General features: G+C 40.7%; 1 protein-coding gene across 11 annotated transcripts in view; it reads left to right on the top strand.

Annotated features, from left to right (window-relative positions):
- Positions 1–14,613, top strand: part of odad2 (outer dynein arm docking complex subunit 2) — a 277,618-nt gene that overhangs the window by 188,104 nt on the left and 74,901 nt on the right. The window lies entirely within an intron of this gene.

Here is a 14,613-nt window from a genome sequence, read left to right as displayed (position 1 = left end):
CTCAGTAAATTCAATTCCTTTTCACCTATTCCTACCTTCCATCATGGCGTACAGCACTTTTGGGTACCTGTTGACCTACTTACCACCTTGTTTGTTTTTGTTCACCATGATGCACACCAGCGTCCCCTTAGACCCTCTTACAATGGCCCATTCACATCTTGGAACAGGGAGGAAAGACTTTTATCATCGATAAGAGGGATAAACCTGAACATGTTGGTGGTAGTTTGTCAGAAACTTTTTCAACCTTGCCTTGTTAAAATCCCCCGCGATGAAGGCATCAGGGTGCGCAGTCTCATGGAGCTCAGCTTCTCCAGTGCCACCTCCACATTTGCCAGGGGTGGAATGTGCGCTTCTACCAGAACAACAGCAGAGAACTCCCTCATCAGATTTGAACGGAGAATTCTTTACAGCTGGATGTTGCAGGTCGGGGAGTAGGACACAGCAGAATCACCAGATTGGTGCACTATGATGAGTTAATCAGGAAGCAAGCACCACTTCCTCTAGCTTTACCTGAAGCCATTGACTGATCTAAGCAATGGAAGATGCAGCCCTTAGGCCGGAGCACGTTATCTGGAGTAGGTGGGATGAGCCATGTCCCTGTGAAGCAGAGTATACAACAGTCCCTGATGTCCCTCTGGTACCGCAGTCTTGCTCTGATAATCTTCAACTTTATTTTCCAGTGACTGTACATTAGGCAGGTAGGGAGATGAGGATTCCTTAGAACCATGTGCTTCAGTTTTACTTGCAGTCCTCCAGGTTTATTGAGACACTGGACACATTCCCTGAGCTTTCAGCTGCTGCACGCGCTCCCTGAATGGACTGGATTTCCAGTTCTGAAGATGTCTAGTTCTTATAAATAGTTTGAAACAATCTTACTTACTGCAGTGCCTGAAACTGCAAATTTCATCTGCAGTAGTTGTAAATGGGAGTACAATGGACTCCAATTATTTGGGACACATCAAGACCAGTATATTTTGACCCACTTAGCTGAAGTTTCATGGAAATAGTTAAAAGGTATAAAAAAAGATGAACTTCCATTTAACTAAGTAACAAATTATGTGCTGTTTTTAAATGAAATATGGAACAACTTAGAACACTATCAATACTGTTGTAGTACTATAAAACTGTATATTAGTTCCTAATAGATATCGATGGAGGAATTAATCCAGTGTACACTACTGTGTTCTTTTGATTCACTGTAAATGATAGTAGACTACCTCCATACAATGCAATTGACAAATGCATCCTCCAAATCTTTATTTTCATCCTAACATTCAAGTACCTAACTTGTTGAAGCAATGAAATTATCTCATTTTAACTCCTGGCCATTTCTGTCATCTCCAAGTCTAAACGTTTGGAACCGTAGTGAGAAAAGTAGTTCAGAATTGTGATATGATATACTTGTGGTGTGATATACTGTGTCTGGTGGTCCCGGTGCGGCCTTCTGTGTATTGGTGAGACCCGACGCAGACTGGGAGACTGTTTTGCTGAACACCCACGCTCTGTCTGCCAGAAGAAGCAGGATCTCCCAGTGGCCACAGATTTTAATTCCACATCCCATTCCCATTCTGACATGTCTATTCACGGCCTCCTCTACTGTAAAGATGAAGCCATACTCAGGTTGGAGGAACAACACCTTATATTCCATCTGGATAGCCTCCAATCTGATGGCATGAACATTGATTTCTCCAGCTTCTGCTAATGCCCCACCTCTCCCTCGTACCCAATCCCCTATTTTGTTTATTTATTATTATTATTCCCCCTCCCCTTTTTTCTCCCTCTCTTTCCCTCTCACAATCACTCCTTGCCTGCTCTCCATCTTCCTCTGGTGCTCCCCTCCCCCTTTCTTTCTCCCGTGTCTCCAGCTTTGTTTCCCTTTAGCCAATCAACTTCCCAGCTCTTAGCTTCATCCCTCCCCCTCCTGTCTTCTCCTATCATTTCAGATCTCCCCCTCCCCCTCCCACTTTCAAATCTCTTACTATCTCTTCTTTCAGTTAGTCCTGACAAAGGGTCTCGGCTCGAAACGTCGACTGTACCTCTTCCTATAGATGCTGCCTGGCCTGCTGTGTTCTACCAGCATTTCGTGTGTGTTGCTTGAATTTCCAGCATCTGCAGATTTTCTTGTGGTTCAGAATTGTCTTACTGCTTACTTCTCGCCAACTGTTAGTGAGAAAAGTCACTGCTTTTTAAAAACCAGCACACCCAACTGAGGCTATTTAAAAACTGCTCTAAATATGGTGCAGTGTCTAATGGCAACACAAGTGCATGTGTCTGACGCTGGTTAGAAACTGTTCAGCACAGTCTCCTACCCCAATTAGAGGCCATAGTGTCACAAATAAATGAAGGGAAACCAAGCTATTTTCTAGATTCGTTTTTGTTCTGTAAGAATTGCCTCAAATAAGCAGCTGCCCCGATTAACTGGTGGACCAATTAACTGGAATCCCCTGTATTTAATTATTCCCTTGGGAAGTGCACACAGATCAAGACCCTTTATTTGCATGCTTTTCAATTGGATTGCTAAATATACAGGCAATCTCAAAGCGAAGCAAAATGTAACTTGCAAATGCTTGTGAAAACCCCTTTTACTAGGCATCTCTGGAAAACCGGCTCGTTAGCCCCTGGCTAATAGCCACTGGATTCTGCGGCGAGAAACCTACATTCTCAGGCTTTGAACGTCTAGGGTGTATACAATTTTGGTCCCACCAAATCCATGAGGTTGGGTGTCTCGCCCACCCAAACCCTCACTTGTGTGAATGTTCTGTGATTTATTGACCCAGGCCAGAAATATCAAATCGTACACTGTATATAATTATAAAGACCTATATTTAAGAATGTTAATTTAAGCAAACAGTTATTAAATGGTCTGTTTGAGAGCACACACCATCTTCCGAATGTTGCTCAAAATCCATCTTGAACAAACAGGTCTCTCATGGAAGTGTTGGTCCTTCCTCCTTGAAGCCATGCATTTAGCAATGGTCTTTCAGATATTGGAATAGCCAGATGTCATAGCTCCTAACTTGCAGTGAACCATTACCTAAAGTCATCACAGATGCACCCTGCTCAAGCAGAAAGAAATTGATCTTCTTTACATTGATCAGGAAATATCAGCCAAATTTGCCAAGACTACTAACTTCACAACAGTTAGAAAATAGGTGCTGCCCATACCATACTCTAGGTTTCATAAGCAAATACATGAGCTCATCACCCCCAGAATATATATTTTCAAGTTTACATGTGATCTGTGGTGAAAGATTCTTTGTAGCAATGCCATATTTCTGGGGAAACTTTCACTATCCTTTCTAGCCTTTGAAGGTTCTGATTAAATTCAGGGTTGGTCTGAAAATCAGAATTGCAATCACAGCCATCAGACCACAAACATAGGAGAGTGTTTCCTCAGGATCTTCAAGATATAATTCTGGGGTTCATTTCTATTCTCTGGGATATTATCTGGATATTCTTTTCTCATTACCCTTAGATTAAAGGCTTCCTTATCTTATTACTCATTGAAGTTTCCCAGTGTAAAATTGGAATGTGGCTGACATATAAGCTACGCTTTTCCTCTGGACAGACTGCAGTATACTCACCATGGACTTCACATAATTTCCCTCTTGATTCCTCAGGGACATTTGTCAGCATCTACTGTTCTTTAGCTGTCAATAAGATTAGCTTTTATGAGGCGTTCCTTTCATGTAGTTCAACAGCTCTCAGCAGAAACATTTTGGTGAAAACACAACATGAGAGTTTAATTTAAAGATTTATTCCATTGTAACACTTGGGACAACATTGCAGTTACTGCAGTGGAGGACGACATAAAATAGAGACACTGTACACATCAGAAAGACATCTAGATATCTGTGGAGAAATTGAATCTAGTATATTGTAGGATCTCTGCCATCTGGAAAGTGATGACTAATTTTTCATATGTACTCAACAGACAAAGATAACTGATTTTATAAACAGTACTCTGTTGTGTAGTGAAAACAATTGGGCCACTATATCATTTGGTAATTTATTTGATGTGGATCCTCACCTGGCAGTACTCTTTTTGTTTATAGCAATGTATCTTCTAGTTAGCCTACAAACTTGAGTAGTACTGTTATTGAAAAGCTCTTTAAAATATATTAAAACTACTGTTTTATTATTTAATGATAAAAACCCTATTAAGCCTTAAGATGACAATGACCATTTTTTCTGGTCCAGAACCTCAAGAATAACAATGGATATGCATGATTATTTGGCAGATTTACCGCCATGATCTAATTTTCAACTCTAGTACATAGTGCAGAGACATTAATGATGCCATATCTAATTATGGTCATTTCTTTCTCCATAGTATTTTTCCAAAATTATTAGGTAACATGTTAGTTTCTGAAACCCTCATCTATGCTTCAGTTATCTGTAGATTCAAGTATTCACATTATTCTGTTGAGTAGCATCCCATTTTTAACCTGCTGTGTACTGGAACTCACCCAAAAAATGGCAGTCCATATCCTAAATCTTCCCAGCATCCCTATGGTCACTAATCTATGTTGGCTGCTGGTCTAGCAGTATGTAATGGTTTTAAAGTTCATACCCATGCTTTCAAGTTCTTCCACAGACTCAGCCCCCCACCCATCTCAGCCCTACAAGATTTTCACACTCTAAATCTGGCCTGATTTTAATCCCTTCACCAATATTAGCTTAGTATTGGTGAATAATTTTGCAATTCCTTCCGTAAAACTCTCCATATCACTTCACCATCTTTCAAGGTACCCTTTAAAATAAACCTCTTATCCCAAATTTTTTGACACCTGTCCTAGTATCTCGTTTATGTGGCATAAACGTTTGTGAGATAACAGTTGTACAAAATATAACAGGATATTTTGTTATGTTAAATTGTGTTAGATAAGTATTCCAAATAAACTGATTCCTAGCTCTGGAACCTGGGCCTTAGTACTCAGATCTGCAGCTGGATCTTCAACTTCCTCACAGACAGGACCCAGGCTGTAAAAATAGGGGACGAGCTCTCCTCTACAATCACTCTGAGCACCGGTGCCCCACAAGGCTGTGTACTCAGCCCCCTGCTGTACTCACTGTACACCCATGATTGTGTAGCCAAGTTTCCATCGAACTCAATATGTAAGTTTGCTGATGACACCACAATTGTAGGCCGTATCTCGGGTAATGATGAGTTTGAGTACAGAGAGGAAATTAAGAACCTGGTGGCATGGTGCGAAGACAATAACCTATCCCTCAATATCAGCAAGACGAAGTAGTTGGTTGTTGACCTCAGAAGGAGTAGTGGACCGCACGACCCAATTTACATCAGTGGTGTGCCAGTGGAACAGGTCAAAAGCTTTAAGTTCCTCAGGGTCAATATCACAAATGACCTGACTTGGTCTAACCAAGCAGAGTCCACTGCCAAGAAGGCCCACCAGCGCCTTTACTTCTTGAGAAAGCTAAAGAAATTTGGCCTGTCCCCTAAAACCCTCACTAAGTTTTATAGATGCACCGTAGAAAGCATTCTTCTAGGGTGCATCACAACCTGGTATGGAAGTTGTCCTGTCCAAGACCAGAAGAAGCTGCAGGAGATCGTGAACACAGCCCAGCACATCACACAAACCAATCTTCTGTCCTTGGACTCACTTTGCACCGCACGCTGTCGGAGCAGTGCTGCCAGGGTAATCAAGGACACGACCCACCCAGCCAATACACTTTTATTCCCTCTTCCCTCCGGGAGAAGGCTCAGGAGCTTGAAGACTCGTATGGCCAGATTTGGGAACAGCTTCTTTCCAACTGTGATAAGACTGCTGAATGGATCCTGACCCAGATCTGGGCCGTACCCTCCAAATATCCAGACCTGCCTCTTGTTTTTTTTGCACTGCCTTACTTCCTCTTTTCTATTTTCTATTTATGATTTATAATTTAAATTTTTAATATTTACTATCGATTTGTACTCCAGGGAGCACAGAGCGCAGAATCAAATATCGCTGTGATGATTGTACACTCTAGTATCAATTGTTTGGCAACAATAAAGTATAAAGTATATTGTTGTTTGTTATATAACTAAACCTTATTTTTCCAGGTACAGGTCCTCCCTACCTTATGAATGTCTGACTTATGTACAGTATGTGCATATGAGCAAGCTTTTGAGAGAGTGGCGGTATGGATTTGTCAGCTTCTGTAAGGCCCTAGGAATCCTCTTCCGTATGGGTAAAGGGGTTATGGCTACATTTTACTTTGTGAACTGTTCGGGTTACAAAGAGTTCACAGGAATAGAATCCTGCCCAAACCTCGGGAGGACCTATATCATTGCAGAGGGAGAATTTCCACTTTGTTTTTCAAAATGTTGATATTTTTCCTGCCAACCTGTAAGATTTATGCAACAATGAATAGGCATTTAAATTCTTATAGGCACAGGAATACAATTTATACTGATTACACTGCATCACTCATTGATGAACTATATTCCATGTAGAAAACACACTTTGTATTTCTTGGCACCACATGGCCTATAGTGTGTAAGTGTGATTGAAGTCATGGATTTGAGTCTTAAAGTGTAATTGAGAAACAGAGCTCGAGGGACGAGAAATAGCATGGTGGTCATGGTTCACTGAGTAAAATTCCACAGCTCATAAATGGTGTGATTGCTACATATGACCCTTTTATAAAAAGTAAAAATCACAAACTTATGTGAATGATGGCTAAAATGACTGTAATGTACCAGGTAGACCATGTAATGAACTGGTAGATCAGTGATATTGTGGAAGAAGTTTATGCCAAATTGTTACTAACATTAAAGTATGTTCTGAAAGGTGCAAATAATAAAAGAGAAAGGATTAGATTCCTCCAGTAGCTAAGTCAGCAAACAAAAGTGCTGATAAGTTCTTCAAAAATGACTTCATATCGCAAGTAGGTATTGAAACACCAGATGCACAGGTTTAAATTCTAAAGCTTGAGTCAGAAGCCATGCAAGTCTTTTGAGGATTTCCTTGCAAGGCTTAGTAAATGTAAATTCAGGGAAGTATTTGAAAGATTAGTGGACCAACAGACTTATGACATAACATACCCAGATGTGCAGAAAGTTTTGATTAGAAAGGAAAAGCTCAGCATTAGCACAAGCTACAGGTATATCTAAAACACAGGCAGCCATAAATAGACAACTGTAGACACCATATACTTGCTAAAGAACCAATATCCAGATAATTCCAGGGAAAGTTGATGTAGTTAGAAAACAGGAATAAAAGAATGAAGATCAAACTGAAAGAAACCTATGCAGGAACTGTGGATGAACTATGAGTTCAAAGGGAAAAATGCCTCATATACAACTCAAACTATAGATTTGTAACAAGTGCAAAATTGGGAGAAAATGTGCAAATAGGAAATAAGAAGAAAGAAAATGTTAAAGAAAGAGTGAGACAAGCAATAGGCAAGGAACAAACCCAGCACATCATTGCCATGAAAGTTGACAAAGAGTTTAAGTAGCTTCCAACTATTAGAACTGAACATCTGCATTATGTGACTGGATGTGACAACTCCTGGAGAAATGAAAACGCATGGCAATCAAACTCACATCTGACTTTGGAGAGGGTTCAGAGAAGATTCACAAGAATGATTCCAGGAATGAAAGGATTACCATATGAGGAATGTCTGGCAGCTCTTGGGCTATATTCCCTAGAGTTCAGGAGAATGACGGGGGATCTCATAGAAATATTCCGAATTTTAAAAGGTCTGAACAGATTAGATATGGCAAAGTTATTTCCCGTGGTAGGGAAGTCTAGGACAAGAGGGCATGACTTCAGGATTGAAAGACGTCCATTTAGAACAGAGATGCGGAGAAATTACTTTAGTTAGAGGGCGGTAAATCTGTGGAATTTGTTGCCACAAGCAACAAGTCATTGGGTGCATTTAAGAAATAGATAGGTTCTTGATTAGCCAGGGCATCAAGGAGTATGGGGAGAAGGCAGGGGAGTGGGGATAAGTGGAAGAATTGGATCAGCCCATGATTGAATGGTGGAGCAGACTCGATGGGCCGAATGGCCTACTTCTGCTCCTATATCTTATGGTCTTATCTGACAACCTAAAGCTAAAAGTAAGTATGGTAGCACAAAGTAACATCATAATCTATTCAGGTTATTCCAAAAGACCTGAGAGTCACAGACTCAGAAAAATACAGCATGGAAATAGGTCTTTCAGCCACCAAGTCCATATTGACCATTATGTGCCCATTCATACATCCTACATTAATCCCATTGTTGTTCTCTCCACTTTCATCAATCACACCCCCCCCCCACCCACCAAGATTTCATCACTCACGTATGCATTTAGGGCATTTTATAGTGCCAGTAAACCTCCCAACCCACAAACCTTTGAAATGTAGCAAGAAACTGGATGCCTCAGAGGAAGCACACAGTCACAGGGAGAAGGTGTGAACTCCAAATAGAAAGTACTCATGGTAAGGACTGAACTTGTCTCTTTTGTGCTGATACAATAGGTCTTTCTATTAGCTGTACCAGTGTACTTCCACAAAACCTGATGGTGTCCATACCAAAATATCCTGAAATATGGAAATGTCAGGTTGACTGCATATGGAAGAAGTAAAAAGTGCCATAGCTTAGCCTAGCCTCAGTCAGGGGTCTCACAGAGGAATGAGTGCTCAAGTTGAGCTAAGAAAGATGTGAGGATCCACAGCTGATCTCATTATCTCAGTAAAGCATGAGATTTAAGAAATAATGATGAGAATTTAAAGCAAAATGCTGTTCAAATAAATAATCAAATTGGCTTAACTTAAATCTAACTTCTGTTTGGCTGAAGCGGTTGTATGCTTTAAGAATTTGAATATCACATTAAAATTGACCCTAAATAAAGCAGAATAGATTATCCATGCAGACTATAACATGAGTTGAAATAGAAGTGATTAAGGATTACAGTCACTAAACCTACGAGCTTCATTATGGTGAAAAGGATGACATAAGTGGACTGTCCTAGACTCAAAAGATGTGAATCAGATCAAGAGGGACCCACTCCAAGTCTGGAAAAAGTGCCAGCATTAGCAAAGGCTACAGTTTTCAGCATTCTTGATGTGAAGAACATGTATGGAATGTAAAGCTTAATATGGAGTTTTTAATACATCAGCTGGATGAAGCCATTTCTGATATCTACATATATAAAATCATGAGGGCCATAAACAAAGTCAGTGTGCTCAGCCCTTTCCCCAGGGATGAGAAATGAAGAGCTAGAGGACATAAGTTTAAGCTGGGCACGCAGAGGTGTTGGGGGTTAGGGACGGGTGAGGAGGGATTTAATAGGAGCTTGAGGGACAACCTTTTCATCAGAGGGTGGTCAGTATATAGAATGAGCTGCCAGTGGAAGTGGTTGAGGCAGGTACGTTATCAACATTTAAAAGCTTCTTAGGCAGATACCAGGTAGGAAAGGTTTAGAGAGATATTGGGCTATATATGGGCAAGTGGGACCAGAATGGATAGGAATCTTGGTTGGCAAACATACCTGGGCTGAAGGGCTTGTTTCCACACTGTGGGACTCTATGACTCTATCTACTTTTATCTTTAGGGTACACCAGAATGTGGTTTCTAGCAGATATGGCTTACAGGATGTGAGGGGTAGGTATTACAGATGGTGACATTCAAGTCCATGGAATGGATGACAGGAGATTTACAACAGTGTTTGTTACCAATGTTGGAAACTTTTCGTTATGAAGAATGAGTGCATGTGCTGTGTTTCTTTTTTGGCTGGAAGAGCTAGCTCAAAGGGGAGACTCAGCTGAGATGTATAAAGTTACAAAAGACCTAGACAATTAAGTAGGAAGGATTTATTTCCCTTAGAAGAAGGGTAAAAAATGAGGGTTTTAAATGTAGTATTTTTCTTGGAAGTAAAGAGGAAGAATGAGAACAAATGTTTTTGGCAAGGCTGGTAGCAGTTTGGATCTCAGTGCCTGAAAGAGAGGAGAGATGTCAAACTGTGGCATGAATGAATAGAGATCTGCATTGTTAGAGGATCTATTACTCTATAACTCTTCTCTAACACTTCCAAACAGGCTCAAGTACATACTAGAGCATCAAAAATATATGGATATTATCGGTGACCAGTTGTTTTCTGTGGGGATTGGTTCGGGACCAGTACTTTTTGAGATTTCAGTTACCTCCAACCCGATGGCATGAACATCAATTTCTTGAACTTCTGGTAATGCCCCCTCCCTCTAACTTCCCATTCCCTTTTCCCTCCCTCACCTTATCTCTTTACCTTCCCATCACCTCCCTCTGGTACTGCTCCCCCTTTTTTTTCTTCCATGACCTATTAGATTCCCCTTTCTCCAGCCCTATAGCTTCTTCCCCAATCAACTTCCCAGCTCTTTACTTCACCCTTTCCCCCACCACCTACTAACTCTGACTCCTTATCTTTTTTTCTCCAGACTTGATGAAGGGTCTCAGCCCAAAACATCAACTGTACTCTTTTCCATGCTGCCTGGTCTGCTGAGTTCCTCCAGCATTTTGTGTGTGTTGCTTGGATTTCCAGCATCTGCAGATTTTCTCTTGTTTGAGCTTTTTATAAATATCTTGCACGAGGAAGTGGGAGGGTAAGTTAGTAAGTTTGCAGAAGATGCAGCGGTTAGTAGTGTTGTGGATAGTGTAGAAGGTTGTCTTACAGTCAGACATTGATAGGATGCATATCTGGGTTGAGAAGCAGTAGGTGGAGTTTCTCCCAGAAAAGTGTGAAGTGATTTACTTTGGAAGGTCGAACTTGAAGGCAGAATCCCGGGTTAATGACAGGATTCTTAACAGTGTGAAGGAACAGAAGGATCTTGGGATCCACATCCATAGATCCCTCAAAGTTGCAGCAGTAGCTAAGAAGGTGTATGGTGCATTGGCCTTCATTGGTTGGGGAATTGAGTTCCAGAACCGTGAGGTTATTTGCAGGTCTATAAAGTTCTGTTTGGACTATACTTGGGAGCATTCTGTTCAGTTCTGATTGCCTCATTATAGGAAGGATGTGGAAACTTTAGAAGGTTGCAGAGGAGATTTACCAGAATGCTGCCTGGATTAGAGAGCATATCTAATGAAGGTAGGTTGGGCAAGCTAGGGCTTTTATCTTTGCAGTGAAAGAGGATGAGAAGTCACTTGATAGAGGTATATAAGATCAGATTCATAGATTGAGTAGATAGCTGGAGTCTATTTCCCAGGGCAGAAATGGTTAATACAAGAGGACATCACTTTAACGTGTTTGGAGGAAAGCATAGCGGGGGATGTCAGAGGTAGATTTTTTACACAGAGAGTGATGGGTGCATGGAACGTGTTGCCAGGGATGATGGCAGAGGAAGATACATTACAGGCATTCAAAAGACTCTCAGATAGGTGCATGGATGAAAGAAAAATGGAGGGCTAGGTAAGAGGGTAGGTTAAAAGATTCTCACAACAACATGGGCCAAAGGGCCTGCACTGGTTCTTCGTTCTATGAAAATTTTTAAAAACTACAGAAGCTGTAATTCTGAAATAAAACAGAAGCTGTTTGGAATACTCAGTAAGCCAGCCAGCATCTATGGAAAGAGAAACAGAGTTACAGATTTAGGTTGAGAATTCTTGGCTTGAACTTACGGTACCACATCATTCAAGGTGTTTTAAGTACATCTTTGGTGAAATGCAGTATCCTCACCAATTCCTGGAAAGATCATATTGGTTTTAAATAAAAAGGGAACATCAGGGATTTATCTGAGAATCTAGGAGTCCACATGTCAGAAGCAGACAGAAGCCCATTGTAAAAAGCATAATAAGTGCATCAAGCCTAACTACCACTCCTGCCCCAGTTTTGGCAAAATCTCTGGGTCAGATACCCCAGAATCTTTTGAACTAGAGGGAATGCTGATTAGTGTTGATCCAAGGCACCACCAAAGCATATTCTGAAAAGAAAACACATTTTGATCTCTCAGCAGCTGATGGCCTAAGGTTTAGCAGTTTAGACCACAGATTTGAGAGTTACAATGTTATTAAGAAACATATTCTGGGAGTAATAACAGAGATTGTAGAGCATCCAAAACTGAACAAAATAATCTAACTGATCTACCAGATGTTTTATTTTGAATTCAGTATTACTTTTATAAAAAACAGAATCACATCTATTTTATTATCCCCTTTGAAGCTCCAAAGGACAGTCTCTGATCACGGGGAAGACGTAGTTTGAAACTGTGTATTTTACTGTGCTTACAGTGTGGACTACAGACCTCAATGGATAAGCAAAGTAATTTAGTTTAAATAATTTAAATTTGATCTGTGCAGTTTCCTTAAGAGCAGAGAATGCTTTGCAACCTAAATAGGGAAAAGGAGAGAAAAATCCCTTAAAAGTCTGCCAGTAAAGGGGTGCTGTTTAATTTTCTTTGAGCCAGAACAGTATGTTCTGGCATACTTTTGTGAAGATGATATCTGGAGAAAATAATAGAGCTGCCCTCTTCAATAAAGATAGTCTGGACGTGTTGCTGGAGGAGGTTCAATAGGTCTTCAACATTGCCAAGCAGATATACTTGGGTCAGAAACAATAGCTCCAGGTCTAACTTCTTGAGCAGCAAATGCCAGAGGTGCACCATTTTTTCACTTTGCATGACCACCTTTTCCTCCTCAAAATCAGTAACAGCTTTTGGCAAGCCTGGTGGAATGCAATGGAGATTGGCAGCTTTTGACAACAACATTGCTGTGACTAGTGGTCTGTGCAACATGAGCCCTCTCTTACAAAATTTCAGTAGCAAACAACATAGAAAGATCTATTGCAGAAGCAAAAATGTGGTGCGGTAAATCAAAAGAAAGCAACAGAAAACAATTTTCCAGCTGGAGCTCAGCAGGAATGACAGATCAGGCATGCAGATCTGAGACTGTTGGTCTAGTTCCAGTATGTAGCATAGTTTTATTGTATTTACGGCTGACTTCTGTGCAGTTTTGCAAGCAGATCCTAAATGGCAGTGCTAGTGTAAGTACACTTGAATGGCAAAATGTAGACAGGTCTCAATTCTATAGAACTAGCTTGTTTACAAAATTACGCCTGCATGAAGTGGATGTGTGCAGTGAAAATACAAGTGGTGGAAATAGTTAACTGTAAGTAAGTAAATTTTAAAATGAAGCACACAAATAAAGTAGTGACAGTGAAATTCAGTGAGTGCTTGAATGTTCAAATAATATCTCAGTTTAATTGATATCATTCGTCACGGCTGAGAGGGCAATGGAGTAATACCTAGCAAGCAACAGTAGAGAGAAAAAGTATCCAAGATGCAGTATGAAATGGAAGACTGCCTGGCCCCATTTATTAATTTGAAATAAAATGGCATTGGGTCAAGTGATTTCCTATGCTGCTCCATGGAATCATCATTGTGTACTATCACAGTAGCATGCCCACAATGAAATTGAGCCATATTTCATGCTGCGGAATATTGGTTGCAGATGCCAGTTTTTTCCTGAGCCAAACTCGTGTAGACCAATCTCTCTGCATAAGGAGTGTTCACAGTTATGTAGGTGTGCCAAAACCTGCAAACATGGTAGATGGCTTCATAACAGCTGTAGTTAATGTAAGAGCTAGGTTTTACTTTGAAGACCTCTCTTGGGTGGTATCATTACAAGTTACATGTTGAATGATTTAAAAAATCATCTAATTAAAAATGATAACAAGCTCAAAATGGTTTTAATTGCACAAATAAACAACACATTGAATTATAAAAGAGGGGTGACATTGCCTCAGTGTTGAAGGTGATCTCTGTTTCCTTACTGGCAGTAGTACCAGAGGATTGTGGCATCGGATTGGGGATCCATCGATGTGTTCAGGCTCCTGAAACCATCGCTCAGTGGGAGGAGGTTGACTGTTGCGGGGTTGTCGTATTGAGATGGAGAATAGGAACAGAGTGGCAAGCAGATGGTCAATGATTTCATGCTGCCTCTGGATCGTGTGCTTGTGTTGACGGATGAGGCAAGCAGACTCTGTGGGCCTAATGCTGGTTCACCCATCCTGTCAAGAAATGTAGAGGAGGATTGACCCAAAAGCAGAGCAGCAATGGACCATAACTTTTAATTATTGGAACAATGTCCCAATGCGTATGTTCTCTTCCCGTCCTGTGAAGGCAACCGTGCTGTTTGTCTTCTTCACTACTCTCTGTTGCCACTTTCAGGGAACTAACAGCTTGAACATCAAGCCCCTCTGTTCATCAACATTCTTCAGTGCTTTACCATAACCCACCATCACAACAAATTATCAGAGCATTTACTTTTAATTAAATGCTTTTATCTTTTTGTAAGTATTAATGAGTGTGTTAAAACATTTCTACTTCCACGCACAGCAGAAAATCAAAGACACAAAAGACTGCAGGTGCTGGGAAAATAAAACACACAAAGCACTGATGAAACTCAGAGATACATGCTGTGTCTATGGAGAGAAATGTATTGGGTCCAGAATGGTTGCAGCTGAATATGTTGCATGCCCATTTCCCTCCATAGATGCTGCCTGGTCCATTGTATTCTTCCCGCAGTTTGTGTTTTAACAGAAAATGAGATTCACTTTTTCTAGAGCAGGAAGTAGAATTTCAGCTTGCTGAACTTTAAGTCCAGGAGAAGCAGTACTGAAAAACATTTTCTTTCCATACAGCAACTT

The sequence above is a fragment of the Mobula birostris genome, chromosome 3 (genome assembly GCF_030028105.1).
Source record: "Mobula birostris isolate sMobBir1 chromosome 3, sMobBir1.hap1, whole genome shotgun sequence".
Taxonomy (NCBI): domain Eukaryota; kingdom Metazoa; phylum Chordata; class Chondrichthyes; order Myliobatiformes; family Myliobatidae; genus Mobula; species Mobula birostris.
This window is presented reverse-complemented; position numbering and strand designations above follow the sequence as displayed.